We start from the raw sequence: 6,963 nt of genomic DNA on the forward strand, positions 1-6,963 counted from the left end.
ATTTTCAGTCTACAGACTCGAGATTTGAGATAAGGAGTATTGAGATTTGGGAAAATCGTTTTAATCCGTTTCGGCAAGAAATTTAGCTATCAAGGGGTCAAAGTTCAACGATTTGATCTTTGAGAACTCTACCAAACTCCTCTGCCAATTTTGGGTTTAAACATTTGAAATTTTAGATGTAGGTTACTTGGACATGGATAAAACTTTTTAATTTGATTGGAGCCCAAAACAATAAATGTTAAGGGGTAAAAATTGAGCTCAAAGTAAAAAAAAAAAAAAAAAAAAAAAAAAATTTCACCTCAGCCAGTTTTGAGACTAAATAGTTGAAATTTTAGATAAAGGGTATTCAGAAATGCAGCAAGTTTTTAATAAGTTTTTGGGCGAAAATTTGGCTGCCAAGAAGTCAAAGTTTAAAGAGTTGACCTTTGCAGACTCCACCAAACTCCTCCACCAATTTTGGGTCTAAACACTTGAAATTTTAGATGTAGGTTACCTGGACATGAGTCGGAGTTTTAATATACATACATATGCACATCAAGTTATGAACAATACATAGGGCCCGAGCAAAGGCAGGTCGAACTGCTAGTGTTTTATAAAATTATGTACCCATAAAAATCTTTTTAAATATATGTGTGTGCATGTGTGTGTGTGCTCGCACGCGCATGCACGCATGCTTGAAGAATGTTTTCTTTTTTCATTCAACTTTCATGGATTTTTTCTTCATGTTTATTTATTCAGAAGTACTCTTTCATTAATAACCATTTAATTGTCAACGTGGGTGTTAGCATATTCTCCGAAAGTTTTTCTCGACCTTTGATGACCCGTGACCTAACACCTGTAGCTTTTTGTACTTCAATAAAAAAATAAAAAAATGCAGATTTCGTTTTAAGTTGTTTATTTACTTACCGTCCTCCAGTCCTCCACCACCTCTTTCTTTTCACCCACACTTAGATCCTACTCTCACTTAGAGACTGAACTACATGTTTTCGGCAAGCTGAAAAACAGTGGGTGGTCTATTATTTAGAGAGGGTTGGGAGGACTTACTACCCAATTTTTGTTGTTTCTTGTTGGCACCAAAAAAGTAGGGCCGATTTTATTTTAAATTTCAGAAAAATTTACTTTACATGCCTGGGAGTGTTCTTAGATAGATTTGTAACAGAATGCGTCTGATAAATATTGATACTCAAAAAACTCTGATTAAATAATGAACAGCCCGATCTTGACTAAAGTTAACACCTTTATACAGCCTAACATTACAAGTGCATTTAAGAAATTTTATCACAGCACAAGCAAAGGAGCCTGCCATATAAAATCAACAGTAGGTTCTTTGATAAGACAGTAATTCATTTGAAAAGAATATTTCTGTTTAGAGCACAATTAAACCATGATATTTGACTTTTGTATTTAAAATTTCATTAAAGCCATTATATAAAAATGATTTTATAAAATCAATAGTAGGTTCTCTACAGTGCAATGTAGGCAACAATGTACTGTGGACTAAGTCATTGTGGGGAGGTATGTGAAACGTCCTCCTGGTGCACTGGAGTGGATCCCTGACTCGAGCAGGCAATTAATCCATTTGATTTAAATGATCGATTTCACTGATTCCAATGACGATAAAATATTGATACTCAAAAAACTCTGATTAAATAATGAACAGCCCGATCTTGACTAAAGTTAACACCTTTATACAGCCTAACATTCTAATGATTCCAATGACGATAAGAGTATTGGAAATGTGAAACATTCGCGGATCCTTATTCAGTTCCGGGCATTGTCGAGTTTCCTTGCTATTCTCTCTATATGTAGTCAGACAGAATGTTTCAAATCTTTTTCTTTTTTTAAAGTAAAATGAACGAGAATTATTTATCAAACGACGACTGGAAACAATGTTGAGATAAGCAGAGAGCGCATACAGCACCTGGTATTTTAAAATTACAATGGAACATTGATTCTATTCTTTCCTGAACTTCTTTGATTTTTATTCACATATATATAAAATAAAGTCAAAACTTGGGATTATTAGCTGGTTGGATGACCGCGTCCCTTGTCGAGACGAAGTAGGTTCATTTCACAGTCGGATTTCGGTGTGGTTTGCTTGATCTGTGTTGGTGAATTGAAATTCTTGTGTGCGGGGCGTTTGCTCTGTATGGTAGAATGCTTGCCTCGCATGCAAGAGGCTCGGGTTTCGAATCCTGAGTTCGGATGTGTCTAACTGATGAGCCCAAATGAGGGTGAAACTCGAGTCTTGGACTTCTGGTTCATTGACTGTCATGGCTCTTGTGGGCTGCGACGTTGTTTGGCTGTGGAATTTATTATATATAGTAGCAGAAGTGTTAGAGAAGTGTTAGAGAATTCCTTGTCTTGGAGTGATTGAATCTTCATCCAAAAACAGGTATCAAGTCTCCCTCCAGGATGAGAAATTTCCAGATGGTCCAACATCGAAGAAGCAGAGGTAGGTTCTGAAAATACATGTCACACATACGATTCCCTTTATGATAATCAAACACACAACCCGTTATATTAGAGACAATATAACAGAAGACCCGACATCGTCCAGGATTGAATGAGATAGATGGAAATATATACTAGCAGAAGGCCTGACGTTGCCCAGGATTAAATGAGGGTTGTGGAATATCAAATCGATTCCGAAAATGGTTGAAACAGTTTACGATCTCAAAATTTATTACGTTACTTGTATATTTTTAACAGTGGTTGGGATATGGAATTAGTCCTGGAAATGGCTGAAGCAGTCTACGATCTCAACATTACTTTGATTCATATATTATTAATTTTATTATGTTTACGTTTCCTTCAGTATTTTTTTGAGTAGCATTTGTTATGCTTCAATAATGGGCGGAGCTTGGCGGTTGACGTCATGTTCTGTAAGAAGTCGATTGGACGCTGAGTTACGTCTGGTTCAAATTATGCATAAGTACCAACAAGTTTTACAGAAACAAACATTGATTAACTTAGCTTTATTATAATAGACGTATAAAAAATATAATAAAAGTACAGGATAAAAACTTACCTTATAATCATGAGGATATATGGGAGACACTTAGCGACATATTAATTGGACTTTGTGTTCAGGTATTTTGTAGACAGTCCATGTCTTTTTTTTTTTTTTTTTTTTTTTTTTTTACACAGTGATCACCACTTATCAAGGCCCGGAAGCCACTCAGGGATAAGGGTTATTGCAAGTACATTACGTTAGTGTGGAGATTTGATGGAGTGTTTACTTAAGGGGGCGGTTCATTAGGAATTTGTTAACATTAGACTTGAAGACATCCAAGTAATAGTCCGGAGGGAAGCAGGCAGACGGAGGGTATAAAGCATGATAAACAGCATCTTCTCCTCGTAGATTCCAATTCCACGAATCTAAACTTCCTTTTTTATGCTTTCTTACACACAACACTTGCTGGTAGACTGTGATATTTTCTTATATATATTAGATGGGTCGAACTTTTCAGGGTAAATATCACAACCTGTACTAGTCATATATTTTTTATTCAATTAGTTTTGTTTAATTCCTTGGGTTGACACTTGATTTTTTTTTTATGGGTAGCTGCATATGTAATTGTAAAGCAAGGGTTGTGCAATCCCAACCCTGCCTCTCCTGAATAGACACTGCATTATTCTGGTGGCAGAGAAAAGTCCAGGATGACTGAAAATAATGTTGAGATAAACAGAGAGCAAATATAGCACCTGGTATTGCAAAATGGTCACTCATTTAGTACTGACCAGCTTCAATGTTGCTTAACTTTGATGTCTCAAAGTGATTATGTGGTATTAAACCCATTTCTTTTATGACAGTTTATCATTATTATGTACCTATTTACTATGCCTCCCCACGGGACAGAGTTAGACACCAGGGTCGTTTTTTAACGTGGAGAAAAGGTACAAAAATAAAAATTGTCTCAGTCGTGAAGGATTTCTCCTCCACCGAAAGAGAACAAAGAAATAGAAGTGCAGCATGTGAAGAACAGATACTACACTCTGATCTTGTCCCGAAGGATGGAACATTGATTATATTCTTTTCTGACAATCTCTGCTTTTCATTGTTTATTAGACTGGCCTGGGTGCCCAGCATTGCCCGGGTGTTTGTAGGGGTGTGTTGAGCAAAAAAAAAAAAAAATTAGTAGGCAAGCAAGCTCAAACCCGTGACGCATAGGCAGAAAAGAAAGTCGAGGTGTGTGTAAGGGTATTGATTGAGAAAAAAAAGAAAAGGAAAATCGCGAGTACAAAAAAGAAAACAGGAGTAAGCAAGGTCGAACCCGTAACGTGCCAGAGGAAAAGGAGGTGAAAAAACCCCCAAAAAACAAACGGTTTTATCGATGTGCCCACCGTGATTGTGGCATAACGGGTGGTCGAAATAACGTCTTTTCTGCGACGTCATTGACGCAAGGTTTGAATGACTTGCAAAACTGTCAGCAAAAAAATCGACCCCCTCCTTGATGAAAAGTTCCCAGTTAAGGGTGAAAAAATGAATGTTTTTAGCCAAATTTTTTTATATTTGTCATCCAAAGGGTTGAGCTTCAAAACAATACTGATCTCGTGAAAAGTCGTTGCCTTTGTCGCAAGTTATAGGCAGACATACAAACATACATACATTTAAACAGACAGGTGAGATTTATATAATAGACTAGCGGGGCTACCCGGTGTTGCCCGGGTGTTTAGAGGTGTGTGTGGTTTTGGGTAGATCAAAACAAAAGAATGATAAAAAAATCGTTGCCCGGGTGTTTTTGTCGGGGTGGGGTGGGGGGGAGTTTAAAAAAAAACTTTTGGTAGCTAAGTAGGAAGGATCGAACCAGAAGCCTTGAGGCGAAGTTGGAAAATAAAGTGTGAAAAAAAAAATGTGCAATGTTAACCGCTCGGCCAGCAAGAAGTAGTAACGGAAAGATGCTTGAATTTATTTAAGTATTAAGAATTGGCAGGTGCCCGTACTTAATGACCTAATTTTCACTGTGGAACAGTTTTTTTTATTTACTGGTGGGAAGATTTTTTTTTCCCGCCAAGATGTTGGGGGGGGGGAACCAGCTCCCCATAAAAAGGGGATTGTCCAAATTGAATAGCAATTGTCTGATATAAGGAGAAACTCTGCATTGATCGAAGCTGATTGCTTTTGGATATTCCCGGCGATCGTGCCGAGAACAAGCTTTAAGCTTTGAATTAGTTTCGAAAAAAACCGAATCAACACATGGCGATCCAAAAATGTGGAATATTTAGCTTTTTAAAGTCGAGCAAATTAAATAGACAGACGACCCCCACTGTTAACTCGTAGATATTATGATTTAGACGTGATATAAAAAGTTTTAAAGAGAGAGCCGACCGATCGCTTCCCGGAAAAAAGCCTTTTGTGGACATACATAAAAACGCACAAACACATTTTCGCTTTTATAGATATAGATGTGTCGAACTTTTCAGGGTTAAATATCGCAACTTGTACTTATCATATATTTTGTATTCAATTAGTTTTGTTTAATTCCTTGGGTTTACACTTGATTTTTTATGAGTTACATTCATACCAAACAGCTTTTTAGAGAATGTTTTTACTTTTAGAGATTTTTTTATAATTATTACCTCACATCTTCATCGTCTAAGTATTGATGTTGGTGGATTATATCAATTCTATTGCTGCCTCTGTTTAGTCTCAAAAGATGAAGGATGCCCCATGTAGGGGCAGCTGTGCATGCAGTTGTGAAGCAAGTTAGATGTGTTTGTCGATCTCAGAGTATTGACAATTTTTTTTCTTATGAGTAATAACGTTTTATTGCATAAGATTTCGATCCTCCCCCACATTATTTTGGATTTTTTTCCTTTAATTGTGTCGCCTTTAAAAAAATTAATATATTTAATATTCATTTTTATTTTAATTTGTAATGGTCCTTAAAAGACCATGTGCTTTAACGAAAAAATAATATATTGAATATTCATTTTTATATTAAATTGTAATGGTCCATAAAAGAACTTATTCATTGAAAATAAATATTTCATGTAAATTGTAAACTCAAGTTTTAATTTGTAAAAAAAAAAAATACCTTTCAAATATTTTACGATAATTGTAATCGTTTAAATAATGTATGAAAAAAAATTATATATTGATTCTTGAATTTATAATTGATTCATTGTTGAAATGTGTTGTCGAATGTCAGTCTGAACTTTTCTTATGAGTTTAAATTCCTTGTTAATTGAGTTTCGAATTTTGTTGACGTAACCCCCTTCAGATAGTAGTGCTTCTCGTCGGAGAATCCTTTTCGCGCCCTTTGATTTTATTTCCCCACGTGGGAACGGCCATTTTGTTTTCTCGTGTTGTGTCCAAAATCAGGCTCTGGACTTTAATGACCAAGGCATCAAGAGGCTTGCAAAAGTTCATTTAGAATGCTGGCGACTATGTGGAAAAAATAGATTTTGAAGCACAAAACGTTGCTCATTTTAATGGTACCACTCTCGTCTTTGTAGCTCTTCAAATTTTTGATTATGTTAATTTATCTACGTGTATAAACAATAACATCAAAAACATTATAGAACGGAATCGCCCCAATCAATGAAATTAGTAGTGATTGCTCGTGTGACTGAGAAAAAAAAATGAGCCACATCAGCTGAGTTTGTTCCTGAAATGTGAAAGCGGAAAAGAGGGAAAAATGTTACTGGCAAACACGTAATGCTTCCTATTTTTTTTCACCCGAATGGATCAAAGTGGATTGCAAATTGCATTGTTATAGTCACTAAATTTATGCGTTCATAACCTGAAAATTTCGTCTCTCTGTTGCAGTTAATGACAGTGTGAGACTTGGAGAAAGCAACTTCTGTCATGAACGTTCATTAGAAGTAGAAATACGTTATTGAACTACTAGCAAAAGTGCATTGAGAATGCTGGAAACTATGTAGAAAAAGTAAAGATCGCTCATTTTAATGATACCTCTCTCATCTTTGTAGCTTTTCAATTTTTTGAGTTAGAAA

The sequence above is a fragment of the Euprymna scolopes genome, chromosome 46 (assembly GCF_053919585.1).
Source record: "Euprymna scolopes isolate OS-2025 chromosome 46, ASM5391958v1, whole genome shotgun sequence".
In the NCBI taxonomy this organism is placed as follows: domain Eukaryota; kingdom Metazoa; phylum Mollusca; class Cephalopoda; order Sepiida; family Sepiolidae; genus Euprymna; species Euprymna scolopes.